This window comes from Chaetura pelagica, unplaced genomic scaffold, assembly GCF_000747805.2.
Source record: "Chaetura pelagica isolate M959 unplaced genomic scaffold, ChaPel_1.0 scaffold24, whole genome shotgun sequence".
Taxonomy (NCBI): Eukaryota; Metazoa; Chordata; class Aves; order Apodiformes; family Apodidae; genus Chaetura; species Chaetura pelagica.
The window spans coordinates 1654286-1668970 of NW_009953077.1; the positions used below are offsets into that span (position 1 = coordinate 1654286).

General features: G+C 43.2%; 1 protein-coding gene across 7 annotated transcripts in view; it reads left to right on the plus strand.

The window, feature by feature from the left end:
- FOXP1 (forkhead box P1) overlaps positions 1-14685 on the plus strand; it is a 307907-nt gene that overhangs the window by 169865 nt on the left and 123357 nt on the right. Inside the window, exon 1 of one of the 7 annotated variants that reach the window (XM_009996889.1) lies at positions 14549-14683. The exons of the other annotated variants lie outside the window; for them this stretch is intronic. The gene's annotated coding sequence lies outside the window, so the exon portion shown is untranslated. Of the gene's footprint in view, positions 1-14548; positions 14684-14685 lie in introns of those variants that run through there. 7 annotated transcript variants of the gene reach the window in all.

Here is a 14685-nt window from a genome sequence, read left to right on the forward strand (position 1 = left end):
AGTACTACTAGTAGTTTGCAGGAGAACTTCGGGCACAAGCTTTTAATGAGGAATCACTGGTGAAACATGTACTTTAATTCACACACTTGTGATTAACTTTCTGTCCAGCCTGCACGGTCCCATATTTTACATTTGCTCCCAGCATGTACTTCCTTTTCTCCAAGTCCCATAGGTGATCCAAAAGAGGAAAATACACTACAGGGCCTCATACCAAAACTCAGAGTGGGAAATTTTGACCATCCGGCTTAATTTTTCATGACCATAGAACAATAGCCAAGATTGTGTTCCGGGTACAAGGAGGCTGCTGGGGTGACCCCATTAGCCTCCACACAGGTAGCTTTGCCTTCTCTGTGGGCTGCATTTTGGGCTGGGACTGAGCTGTGGCCCGTGGTGTCTGTTTGCATTTCTCCTTCATTGGAATGAGATGGTCACAGTGACAAGTTGGTGCCGGGAGGTGAGGACTGAGCCCGGCTGTCACCCATAGAGCCACCCTCTGTACCTGCCTGCTGGGGAGCAGCTGTCCCCAGATGAAACCAATGGTGATGCTGAACAGGAAAAGAGGATTTCTGAACCCGAAGAGGGCTGTTTATGGATCATAAACCCCTTTTCAATGTTGTAAACCCTTTAAAAGCAGCCCCTCTGTCTCCTCTTTGCAGCACTAAGCATCCAAGTTGGCTCACTGGTAACAGCAGCAGCTCAGTACGGGTTTTGTAGCACTCGGGACGAACGAGGAAGCTTTTGAAAAAAGTCTCAATTGGCTAACAAATTTCAGCATTTTTCAATTGTATGCTAACTCCTGAGCAGCAGGCTGGCATCTACAGAGTGTTGAAAAATGCTATGAATTGGTAATTATGAATTACAGCAGGAGATCGGTTCAGCTTAGCATTTCCAAAGCCTCAGAGATCAAAAGGTGCCAGTGAGAAAGATAAAGTATCAAGTGGCAGTGAATGTGCCAGGCTGCCTGAAACTTGGTTTCACTGCCTAGTTTGAGGAAAAAAGTGTTGTTGCTATATTTTGTACAGAGGGGAAAAGAATGTGGATAATATTTCTACTGGGGCATGGACTATTTCCAGGAAAACTACTGAGGATGTGAAACAATTGCTGAGGTGCTTTTAGGTTTTTATGGTTTTGTCTGTTTTCTCTATTAGTTTACCTGATAGAGCAGTAATTAAATGAAGAAAAGTAGTATGAAGAAGCAAGAGGGCAGAATAAATGATGCTTGTTCTTTCTTAATTTTCTACCAAATGCAGGGTGATACAACTACTTTTCTTTTTAAGCTGCAAAAATATATATTTCCTTTTCTCATACTCTTTTCTTTTCAGTTGTTGTTTCCAGGAAATGGCACTGTCAAGTGATCTATGTGTGTGTCACGTTGCAGCCTGGCGTGCAGCGGGGGGGTCACCACTGCCATTCCCTGAGTGAGACAAAGCCTGGGTCCTCCAGGCACCCAGGACCCCCATGTATTTGTGCTCAAACTCGTGGGTCATGTGCAGTGGTGAGGAGCTGTCTCCCAGGTAGGTAGGTCCCAGGCTTTTAAGAGCATCAGTAAATAGGGTTCAAGATCTTGAAGCAGTGGCTATCAAGGGAAGCAAAGGATTCATGAGTAAGCATGGTATCTAGGCATCACCTCCAGCTGCTTAAAGGGTCCCAAGGAGAGTGAAGTTAATCATTAGTAGAAATTATCTCATTTTAAGATGGCAAAAACCTCCTTTGCTTTTGCCAAGCTCTTAACTGAGGAGGAGGGCAGTCTTTGCTGAAGAGCAGCCTGTCTTTCTAGGGTGTGTCTAGTAAAAAGTTGAAGGTGTTTTTTCACCACTTTCAAAATCCTTTCACCAGTTCCCCAGATTATTGACAAAATAAGGGTAGTGGCAGATTCCTTGTAACTCCCTTCCCCTTCTGCATCAGTGCTGTGTCTTGGCGAGGCAGAGCTTTGAGTCAGCTCTCCTTCATTTCTCTCTTCTGGTTGCTCCCAAGGGAGACACTCTCTTGGTAATAGAAGCTACATCAGTTCAGAGAAGAATACAGTTTTGTTCCCTTCTCAAGTGACATATGACTATCAGGCATCTCATGAGTTCTCAGAGTGGGCACATGAATTGAACCTTTTAGGAGCCTCAGTGATTAATGGCCTGATGGGTAGGAAGCAGATGCTCGTTGCAGGTCTCGGGGATCTGCCTGGTGGAATTCAATAGCTGCCATGTTAGCAATGCCCTTTTACCCTTCTGAGCTCCCCTGCAAACGTCACCACGTGAAAAAGGAAACCAAGTTCACCACAGGGTGGGTTAGGGGATTTTTTTTACTTTTGTTTTTGTTGCCCATGTGGTGTTGTGTGGGTTTATTTACAGTGCAAGCACAAGAGATGTTTTAATTAGTCCTGGTAGGATTGTTCCTTGCCTTACATGGGCTAATTAGGAAGGACCATGAGCACATAGGCATGGCTGCAGCCCTTGTGTCTCAGCCCAGCTTCCGTGGAGAAATCTGTAGCGCTGCCGGTGTCTGTGCATGGGGCTGGATCCCAGTGCCAGTGTCAAGTGGGGATTTTTTCCTAATATGGACAGTAGTACACAAGGAACTGGATGAAGGCCATCAAGCTAACGTCGCCAACAGCTAGTAGAAAGTTTGGCTATACTCTTCTTGGACTAGCCCTGGGTTAGAGACCAGAAGGTAAAAGGCTTTTTTGCTCCTCACTTGGCATCGTGTGGCTGAGTGTAAAGAACTAAAAGCACAATCCCTGGGACGCTGACAGGAGGTGATGCCTGCTCACCAGTTTCCCATGCAAATAGCTGCACAGTTGTGGCTTTTGCAAGACAAAGCTTTTTTTTTCTGTTGCTTTGATTCGCTTTATTTTGTTTAGTCCCCCCCCCAAAGAAGACTGAGCAGGACTACAGCGAGTGCTGGCCTGCCCTTCCAAACCCTTTTTCCTAGTTATTTGGGACATATACCCCCACACCTTTACCTTCTGGCCTAATACTGGTGAAGTGCCAGTGTTTCCCCTCATGGAACTTTGACTTGTCCTAATTTTGACAGTCTGGAATTTGTAAATACAATTTTTTTAGCAGGGTGCTCACTCGTGGGTTATACAACCAATGCTTTAAACCAGCAGTGGCAGCTGATTCCTGGTCAGCATTAAATGCTGGGTTTGTTTCTAAGGAGAGTATCGTGAAGCGAGGGTTCAAGTCTTGATGGTCTGTATTAGACATAAACTGTTTTTAAACACCAGCATATGTTTTTCTTCTTTGGTATTTTTCACCAAAAGGATTCTGCCTTGCACTTTAACAGAAGTCCCATGTTCCTCTTGTTTTTTCTGTTGCTAATGAAGTTGCTCACTCAAATACGTATGTGCGTGTACACTTAAAATGCAACAGTCCTCGTCAACACACCACTGGAACATGACAGAGCTGATCCTCTTTAGTGATCTCTCCTGCCAAAATTTTCAAGTTTTGAAATTAAAATGGGTTCTCCTTACCTTCTTGTAGCCCCTTTGATCCATTGCCTGTGGGTGTATGGTGGCCCTAATGGCAAAGGACAGGGAAGCCTCGGCTTTGCATGGCATCATTAGCTCCAGAGCATTAGTAGCATCCCTGTGAGGAATGACCATGCTCCCTGTATGACAGAAGAGCAACCTGCTTCCCCACACATCCCCCTGCACTCACTGCCAGGTGGGATGCTCCCCCTGGAAGTGCCCTATGCACATTCCAGGCATTTTCTTCAATACTCTTCTCTTTTCCTGGGGACCTTTACAGTGTCTTGGCAGTGGAAACTTGGTAGGAGTTTTCTGTAGCAATACCTGCTTTCCAGACATGTCTGACCTTTTCCTTCCTCCAGGTAGCACAGTGCTCCATGGACTAAAGTTGGAGATTAGACCTGGGTGCATCTGTGCAAGCAGCCTGGGCCCGAGCCGAGGGTTCACATGGTTTTGTTTTTCCCAGCTGTTGGTTCAGTCCAAGGCATGTCATTTGTAGCTGCTTGCAAGTGGTGAACCGAATAGCTCCAGCCTTTCTGCCAGGGCTCTGCATGCAAGTACTGTCAAAACTGTTCTCTGTGATGAGTCAGTTCCATTTTTTCCTTTTTTTTTTTTTTTTTTAATGACAAGTATGCAGCTAGTGTGCCCATTAGGGTGTGCAGAGGGATGGCAGAGAAATGAGGATACACATGTGTATGTATCAGATGCTGAAGAGCAGCTTTCCTGTTATAAATATAGCTCGGCTGTGTTTCTTCTTACATTTCAATTTTATAATCTGTTCCAGAAGATTTGGACAAAAATACTGTAGTGTAAGAGAGCATTAGTTTCTGGGTTCTTCAAATAATAATTCTTAGTAAGGAAACTAGTAAATAAACCGCTAAAGATGGGCAAGATGACATCTTCCCTAGTTCCAGGAATTGGACTCGGAGTATAGATTTATGAAAGGTAAAATAAAGGACAAGTAGAAGCAGGAGCAGACCTGTATGGTTGTTGGTTGTTTTTTGGTTTTGTGTTGTTGTTTTTTTGTAGTTTATTGCTAAAAAGTATGGATTGTCCTTTTTGTTTGTTTTATCGGTGTGATTATATATGATCTGTCTTTACATGTATACTTTTTAGACCTGGTGGACCCACTGTGATTAAATGTTTGCTTTGAATACGTGTCCAGCCTGTTAACTTTTCACAGCGGAAAGTTGTTAAATTCATTTTTATACAAGGGAGGCAAAAAAAAAAAAAGGGGGGGGGGTGGGGAAGGAGATTGTTAAATGTATGGAAACCCTTACTGGCTGAATTATATAACTGAATTCATTCAGCATGCTCAGTGTATCTTGTTCTCCTTTCAGTATTGCCACTCTGTTCATCACCCCTTTTAGTGCTGAAGGCATATGGCATGCAGTACATCCAGGGAAGTGTCAACAATATGGCATATGCTATACATACTGATCTTGATACACCGTAGAAAATAATGGGCCTAACTTTAAAAGGCACGGTGCTAAGAATAGAGTGTGCTGCAACATGCAGACAGTGAATCCGCCATGAATGTCATGTTTGAAGACAAAAAGAGCTGTATTTTTCATTACTTTGGTGGCTTGCTTTCTATTTGGGCCTTACTGCAAGTGACAAATGTTATGGTCAGAGGAGTACAGGCTGGATCTTGGCCTCCCTGACACTGGTATCATGGATGTTGTGGTGACTTGGGGGTCAGCTGGCACCGGGAGGGTGGCAGGGTCAGCGTGTGTCTGCAGGCAGGAGGGAGCAGGCAGGGAAGGCAGGAGCCGTGGGACCTTGCCAGCCAGGTGCTCTGGTGCCAGGGCTGCCCGTGGGAGCCTGCAGGAAGAGGGACAGGGATGGGGGATGTCCTGATGCATTTCCAGGAGTCATTAGAGGGTCACATTAGCTCACCACTTAGCTCTGTCTCTGCGCTGTAAATGAGCCTGCACAAGCAGATTGCTATGCTTACACTAAAACCACAGTGGTGGAAATTAGTCTTTCCAAAGACCCTTCCAAAGATCTGCCCATTAGGATCTGACTGTGACATCTGGGCTCTCATCTGGACTCAGAGCAGTAAAATAAAGATGAAACACTCTGTTTCTCATTTCTGGATACTGGACTTACTCAGCTCCCTGTTCCACAGTGAATCTTTCATCCCCAGGAACACTCATTTCTAAATTAGGAAAAATTAAAGTAGGGGTTCCTCTGAAACACTTGGCCTGAAAATTGTTCCTGAAAATTGATTTTCACCTTTAAAATAAATGGTACCTACAGTCATATATGTGCATGGACATGTGTATGTCTGCATTGCTGTTTACTGTGCTGCGCTGGCCTGGCTCTGAAGCTGCAACATCTGAAGTGCAGAGAAGCAGTGACTGGAGAAGAAGATATCTTCTTTCCAACAAAGACCAAATATGTGTCTGTTATCTCCGTGGCCGTTTTAGTGATTCTTGATTTTCAGAGAACCACACAGATCACTGCACGGATAAAACAGAACACCAAAATATTTATTTTTAATCTTTGTCGAATGCTGAACGTTTTGTGCATGTTTATGAGGGTTAAACATTAATAGCAGATGTTGTTAATGAATAGAAGGCTTGAGCCAGCTTCTGAGACCTTTTAGTTAGTACATGAATTTTCTGGTTGATGACAATACTTGTAACATGCCTAATTATGAAGTGGTGTTCTAATCAAGCCTTGAATAACTGAAGAATTTCCCCTCCTCTTTTGCGGTTATTTCAGTGGCACACACAGATCGCTTCAGTGCCTGGGCTTATTCTTGGTGATTTTGCTTTTCCTAGAGCGTTCATTGAGGTTTTTTCCCCCCGAGAAGCAGTTACTGACGCTGAATGTCAGCGCAGGAACGTGAAGGCGCAGGCGGCTGCGTCCCCTCCATCCTGACCCACCAGCAGCTGAACTGGTGCCAGCCTCCCAGTTTGTTGTCCCAGTCTGTCACGCTTCCAGGTGAAGTACGTGAAAGTGATTATAGGTAATAAATATCTTTTTTTTTTTAACTTATTGCAGAGGCAGTTTTTCCCCTGTTAATGAGGGTAATTTGACTTGGTTGAAGGATTGCAGTTCTTAAGAATTAATGCAGCAATCCAATTCAAAGATTTAAAGAGATCTAAGATTTTTCACAGGTCGTGTGCTAGTGAATGTGCTCCTATCACATAGCAGCTAATGGACTTGAACAACAGTCTGTCATTTACTGTTACCTCAGTGTATAGCAGCTTTGCCCTTGATGGCAAGTATACTTTCCCAGCAGTGCAGGTTATTTAGTAGTGTGGTATATTTGTAACACTTTTAAGAGCCAGTATCCTATTTCTAACAGCCCTAATTACTGGATAAAGCGAGGTTACCTTTCTGACTTTATTAATTATGTGTTTGGATCCTAATCTGTGTGAGACTAAACAAATTTATGCTCTAATAGGTGACTCCTCATTTTGGGGGGGGGATTTTTCTCTCTCTATACACACATACAAAATAATTTCTGTATTGCATTTTCCCTGTATCAATGCACAAAGGTTAATTACATGAATATGGAAGTGTTAGGCACTAGTCTCTATAAGGTCCCATTATTTTCAGGGATGCATTATTACCTTTTAGCAGTGTTTTGTAATGACTTATTTGTAAATGCTGTTGGAAATACTCTAATTTCTTGATCCTATTATGTTCCTGGATATTAAAAATCCTATTTTAAGGTAATTAGAAGGATTCTCTCCTATTTAAATGTGTGTTCTCTAGACAGTGTCACTTTATACTCTGCACACAAGAACCTTTGTTCCTTAATTAGAAAACGGACTAGAGCTCATTAATTGTGGGTACAAAGTGATGTCTGCTCAAATGGAGAAGCAATAACACAGTTTAAATAATGATTGATCCTACATTTTAAGTCTTACACTACTTCATACTGCTAGTGATAAATAAGCAACATATAACACAGGTTCCAAAGCACTGTGTTGAGGTTTTTATTGAAAGATCTTTTTTTTTCTTTTGCAAGGAGAAACCTCTTTTGGACACAATAAAATGAAGGATGGATGGTACATGCACAGCGTCTGCCATTGACAAAAGTCCTCTTTTGCCAACAGTTGCACCATAGTGATAGCTGAGACACTGGAGTTAACTCCACCCCATGCTTAAGAAAATGAAATAATTGTGGAAGCTGTGCAGTCAAGAGCAGTTTGGAGCTTGGCCTCACAGAGCTATTATTGTGATGAAAAGAATATTTTAAATACTGCTCACAAACAGGATGCGTTAGAAATGTGTGCGTATTTTGCAGGGTGTTATTTTGGAGGATTGAGACAAATGCACTTTGTTCTCTAAATTTTGCCATCTCCCTTCTGTCCCCATGGGAGCAGAGGGACACAGCTTGGGAGGTTAAACCCAAAGCCCTTTACCAAAAGGCTTAGATTTATATGGTGGCCACAGAGCAGGGGTGGCCTGAGGCGTGTACAGGCGTCACCCAAAGGCAGGACGAGTTCCCAGCAAAGGCTGTCCCCAGAAATCAGCAGCACGTTGGTGCTGAGCCTGGGGGGCCTTGCTGCCAGGTTGGGATTCCAGGACAGTGCCTTTGTGGTTTTGGAGCTTGGGTCTTGTTTCTTCTGAAGGTTTCCAGAAGTCAGAGCTGGGGGAGGCACCTTGTTAGGATGGACATCTTTGGACGGCAGTGCACCTCGGGCTGCCCAGCCTGCCTCTCTGTCTTCACAAGCCCCGTGGTGCCTCTTCTCCTTGCCCCAAAGGCTTGAGAAAGAGAAAACAAGTATCCTTTTTCTAAGCCTAATGGAAGCATGCATTAACCAAGCAAAGTGTTTCCTACATGAAGAATAGGAAAGTTGGAAGATGGAGTCATTAGGCTTGTTTTCCTTGCTAATAGTTCCACAAATCAAAATGGTGAATGCTGGAACGAGGTGTATGTTTCACTCAAAGCCTGTCAGCACTGAAAGAGCCCCAGAAAATGAGGGTTCTCGTGGTATCCTTCTCTGCTGTATTCCTCTTGGTGGGAAAGAAAAATAGTTTTTAAAGGATAAAAAACCTGTTCTTCAATTGACTATGCAAAAATCTTACTGCAGTATTTATTCCGAACCTGCACACATAATGTTCAGTCAAGGAGAAAACAGCAAAAAACAGTTGTTGATGGACTTAGCAGAGAACTGGATTAAATAAGCATTAGTCTACTGAAGCTGATTACAGGAATATGAAAATGCAGTATCTTAATGGTACATATTTTCATGTGGCAGCTCAGTTGCCTTTCATTTTGCAGCTAATATGTCTATTCTTATGAGTCATTTACTTCTTTAATTACCTTTTGCAGGCAAGGCACCATGGTATATTAATGTGAATGATTTTTACTGCCAGTTTATCATACAATGCCCCAGAAGTTGAAAGGCGTAATTGACTTGGAAGAGCAGCTCATGAAGGAAACAATATTTAGTTGACAGTTTTCCTTGTACTCTCTGTTGACGTTTATGAGTTTACACTATGCTAAAGGAGTAATAAACACAATTTTCTTTCAATAACAGGAAAGAGTCGCTTTTAAAATACATTTGTGGAAAACAGATTTGTTCATTTCTTGAATAATATAAAATAATGCTTTTCCAGTGACGAGATGTGTATAAGAGTGTCAATTGAATTAAACCTTGGAAGGTGCATTTATAAGCTGCCTTAGAGCGTTAAAAGATACTAGGGTGCATATGAATCAAATAAATTAAATGAATATTTAAATTATAGTCAGATTTGGATAAATCATATTCCGATCTGTGTGTTAGATTACTGGGCGGCCTTCTCTTGTCATCAAGTGTGAAAGTTTGAAATGTGAATTTGAGGGATGGAGGCTCTGTTTCTAGGGATGGGAAAGCACTCATCAGAAAGCTCTTGAGAAGCTCTGATTGGAGGATTATTACGGAAACTTTCTATAACTTCCCCAAAGCCACAGGCTGGAGGAAGGTTTAAAATCAGCTTTGCAATCCGTCAAAGTCCATTTTCTTCTGGAATGCTACTTTTATTGAAATGACCTTGTCAAATGGCAAATTCTTTTTTTGCAAGCATCCCCAGCACCGTGCACAGGTATGATTAATCAACCAATCCCACTTTAGTTAATTTAAAGGCACCCATAGCCAGGGCAGGAGCGGGAAGGCGGCAGCAGAAGGGAACCCTTCCCTGCTCGGTTTGCAGAGAGTTAAACTTTTCACAGTTTTCCCGGATTGTTTGCAGTTCAGCCCTCTGCAACATAATGAAAGTTTTCTAGCCATCTGTTGTTAAGCTGGCGGTGAGCAAGGCCAGTATATCCAAACAAAGTGCTGGCCTGCTGTAAACTGAACCTGTCAGTTTAGCATAGCTGGGCTGACCTCCCCGGGCGCGGGGCACCGGCGGTACCAGGCACTGGCTGCCTGCTCAGCTGCCCGGGGAGCTACTTGGGGGGACCCTGTTTACTTTTTCCACTTAGCGTTCCTCCCACGGGCTTGAACTGGTTTATACTAAATATCTAAATTGACACCGGTTGGTTCGGGGTATTTTTTTTTTCCCATTCTGAACTTTTTTTTCTTTCCTCTTTTGGGGCATACAGAAAAAAACATCTATTAAAACTCCACTGTTGCTGGAATTGGAGCTTTTGGAGGTGGTGTGGGGAGGACATGGGACAACAGCTTGTGTCGTGCAGGCTGGATTGTTCCTCAACAGAAAGAGGCATGTTCCTAAGTATCCCAGCTTGCTTTCTAGCTCCTTTTGTTCCCTTTGTTCTGTATTATTTAAGATCACTTATTCATTTGCTTCTGAGGATTAAGAATAAGAGGCAAGGTAGAGCAGAGCAACCAGTGTCTATTGTCTTCCTGTGAACCATGGTTGCATCCAGAAGTGACTGGAGCAGCCTTCCTCCTGCTTCTGTTCGCTTCTGCCCAGCAGGGTGGTAGTTTCAGCATGAGGTACTGGAGAATTTGAAACTTTCTGAGCAGAATTGAAAAGATCAGGTTGGAAATGCCCTTTACTTGCAAGGCTATGGGGTTGGGGGTTGTTTTCCTTTCTTGTTGGTACTAAATATATGATGGTTTGGCCTCCTCTCCTCTGCCTCTGTGCATTTGTGCTTTTTCCAGTCCTGTTCCTCAGATTGCCTTCCCTTTTTCCTTCCTAGTTTATTTATTCCTAGCTTATTTATTCCTAGTTTATTTATTCCTATTTTTCTGGGAGGTAATACACGTCATTTCCTTGCTAATATCCGTCCAATGCAAGTGATTTTGACAATTTTTTTTTTTTTTTTAAGATTGGCAACAAATCTTGAAGTGCCTGTGCCAGGCAAGTGAGTATTAGGTATTACCTGTTTTCAGTGTTTGTTTTTTGGACTAGACTTACAGTAAATACCTTTCTGCTACCGCTACTGCCAAAATCGCTCTTTCTGCTTTGTTTTCTACACTTGTGCTATATCTGCTCACCGGTCTTTGGCTGGTTTCAAGTGTGTTTTACTTACCTCATGATTCTTGGAAAGCAAGCCTGGTTCTCGCTGACCCCAAATGCTGCAGTTCTCAGTCAGAAGGAATTTTGCCTGAGGAAGAGCTGCTGACTTTGTGCCGTGCGTGAAACCAAACTGTGCCTTTGAAAAAGCACATTGCAGCCAGTCCCTACCTTCACAGTGTGGAGCAAATGTACTAGAAGGTCTGAAAAAGCAGTAAAAGTTGTAGTTTGCCTTTCCAGGAGACCCCATCAAAGGCCTGTGCTGGTCCCTGTCAGAGGGTGGGAGTGCTCAGGTGGTGTAGGGATGCAGCAGGGAAGATGTTCTAGGTTACATCCTCTGCCATGTGTTTCTGGGACAAAAGGAGTATGACAGTGGTGAAAAACACTCAAATTTAAATTAAAATGTCTGCACTTTATTGGGAAACCCCATCCAGCTCTAAACTGTTTGTAAGGTGACTGACACATAAAGTGCTTTTTGTTTTAAGGTAGAGAGAAATGCATTCAGGATAGAGTTTCAGGTATAAATGTCAGGTGCAAGACAGTGCGTGCTCACTCAAAAAGTCAAGCAGATAACCTTGGCATTTAGGGACATTGCCTTGTATAAAATGAAATTGTATTTTGTTTTTAAAAAGGAGGACTACATTAAGAGGTCACCTATTAGCTGTGTTTTTGCTAGCTGTCTGAAACTCAGCTCTACTGTCTATTAAACTCAAACCACTATGTAAACATTCCTATGTTGTTCCTGGTCTCTACAATGGCCAAGGGGATCAGGTTTCACCTGCCTGCACATCTTCAAGCAATTAAAGCAATTAGCTTGAAGCCATTTCACATTCAAGGTCTACTGTGACATTCAAGTCCAGAAGAAGTCTAGGGGAAAAGAAAAAAGACTATAGAAGGGTCAGTGTGCAGCACACACAAACAAATGCCCTTCGAGGGGCTTTTTCGACTTAAAGTGACTTCCAAATGCGGTTGTGAGGCTTTGCAGCAGGCATGCAAAGTTGCTGCTGCCAAAGGGAAAAGATAAAGAAAAAGCACCTAATGATCCTTTAAATTACACCCAAGTTTGCCTGTTTTGCCCTAGGAAGAGAGGGGGAGGAGAGAGGAAGAGGAACATGATTTGGAACAATATTTGTGTGAAGGAATACAGGGTTGGTCTTATTTACTGACATTTCTTCTGGCATGGGAATCATATTTTTCTTGTCATTTAGGTGGGGATTTATATTTGGTGTTTACATTGTAAAACTGGCTAATGTATCCGTTACAATGACATTCAGCGTTGAGTTTAGCGATTCCAGCAGTAAGTCTTGAAAGCTGCTATTTTTTAAAAGGTTGGAGCAGATTAGTGGTGACCTTAAAAGATTAAACTAGTACAGTTTAAAGATAAATAATCAGCCTTTAGCACATTAGATAGCTACATAAGCATGACAGAAGGTGACTTTCTTACAACAGTTTGAGAATCCAGGAAGCATTTTTACATTTGTAACTTGACTGAGGCAGGGAACAGTGTTTTGCAGACAGCGAGACATAAACTGATTGCACCACTTCAAATTGGTTAATACAGTTTTAAATCCACAGTTTTCCTGTTGGTTTTATTATGCAGAAGAGGCTAATTTTAAAAGCTATGCCTGCTGCAAAAGAAGATCTTGCTTTGCTGTCCTGGAGGGTGTTCTTAATCAGAAATAACCACAGGCTAAATTATAATGTGGAATCCTGCTGCCCTTTAACCTAACACTGCTGCTCCTTCGGTGTTTGTTAACAAACAGCTCTAAGTACAAAATTGTTTGAGAATTACTTTTTCATTATATTTGCTGACTTCAATTAGAATAAGAAGCTTATTTGGGGAAGACAAATTAAAAATATGTGTTTCTAGAGAAAGTTGCGGCAATTGCTTCCCGGCAATATCTGTGGACTCTGGCACACATAATTCAATTTGAATAAAATTATCTTCTGAACGAGTATTTCTACACCAGTGGGGAGAGGTAGAGCTCAAGAGCATCCCAAGACTGAGCCCTTTGGAAGACACACGAGCTACACTGGTGGTGGGGGCTGAGGCCAGGGCCCCTCTCATGCTGTGGAGGGAGATGCAGTTCCCCTGTTTCTTAACACAGAGGCACAGATCCCCCATCCCTGTGGGGTTTTGGAGGGCTGGGCTAGACATAAGTGGCACGGTGTCCTATTTTTATTTCACTGTGAATAACATGAAATTGAAACGTGCACTCGGCAAATTAATTGGTGAGCTGGAGGTAAGAACTGCTGAGTTAGTAGAGGCGGCACAAGCCCTCCTCTTTTTTTCCCCTGAAGTTTACATGCTGGAGCGGAAACACTGTGGTGCTCAGAAAGGAGGTGATGCCACTGTAAAGTAGAGCTTTCCAATATATATTTTTTTTCCCCCTAGCTTAGTCTTCTGTTTCTATGATCTGCCTTTTGAACTGTTTTTGTGGCTGATCAGTTCCACCTAATATGTCTCTTGATTTCTGCTATTGTAATACTCAGACGACATGCTGTTCTCTTCATTTTTATAAGCTTTAGATGCTCCTGACTGTCATACTCTGGCGGTTTATCTTCAGCGTCTGGATTTGCTTTCAGACTTGCATGTCTATCAAGCTGCTGTTGCTTTGAATGTGAGATCAAAAGAAGATGAATTCCAGTAAAAAATTTCCTTGTATGAAGAAAAGATTGGGGGCCTATGTAAACATCCCACTGACAGCTCCCAATGAGTTATTTTAGCAGAGCATTAGCACCCAGAATGACAGACAGTCCAAGACTACATGCTAAATAACAAATCAGCCCTTTCACGGCAGCAGCACATTGCCACAACAGCAATACATTTTCTAAAGGAATCTTGTTCCTCTTTTTTATTGAATATGGCTGTTCGACTGCTCATCTCTTCACAAGCTGCCTTCAAGTGCCAGCCCCAGTTTACTTTTTCTTGACAATATCTGTGTCATGTCACCAATATGCCAGAAGACAGGGCTCAGATAATTGGGTGGGGAGACGGTTAGTTAGTCATCTCGAGTGAAATAGGTGGTTTGTTTTAGGGAGGGGAAGGACACGATTAAGAAGGGAGAGCATCTGCCTGAGTGCCGAGGGCATGCTTTTGGAGATGCTGGGTGCAAGTCTTGAGCCCGAGACCAGTTGCATTTTTTGGGTGGTTGTTTATGTTGCAGTTCAGGCAGTTAGAGAGCACAGCTCCCGAGCCCGGGCAGCCTCTCCAGCCTCTGTGAACAGCAAGTTGCAGCACTGTAGAGGGTAGGAAAGTCAAGCTTGGCTGGACTTCTGTGCAAATATGAATTTGCCTAGATGCAGAAACGAGGTGTGCTTTTTGCCGCTGTTTGGTCTAGTTGGGGACGTAATTAGTTCTGCATGTTTCTGCTTTGGGGGGCGGAAAAAAGGTGGGGGGGGGGGGGGAAGGATTTAATAAAGCAGCATTGCTAGATTTTTGCGCCTGGGTGTAGTGCTAAACCCAACTTTGCGACCACCTGCCAGCCCCAGCCCATCTCCCCACTTAGCAAGGGAAGAATTAGGGAAGGAATGCTCTGCGGTTTCTTTGTCATTTAGCAAAAGCAGGGGTTGCTACTGTGGAGGCAGAGCCCGGGGCTGCCGGCGAAGGGCAGCGCTCCAGCGCCGGCTCCTCCAGCCTCGCTCCGGCTGCGCAGCACTTCCTGTTTATTCAAACATCTTTTTACCATTCTTCAGCCCCCGCTTCACAGAAACAGCCAGAAACACATCTCCAGCGCGGAGACGGAAATCTAAAGGCAGACAGTAAGAGCTTACTCTGTTAAACTCTTCTTTTTCCC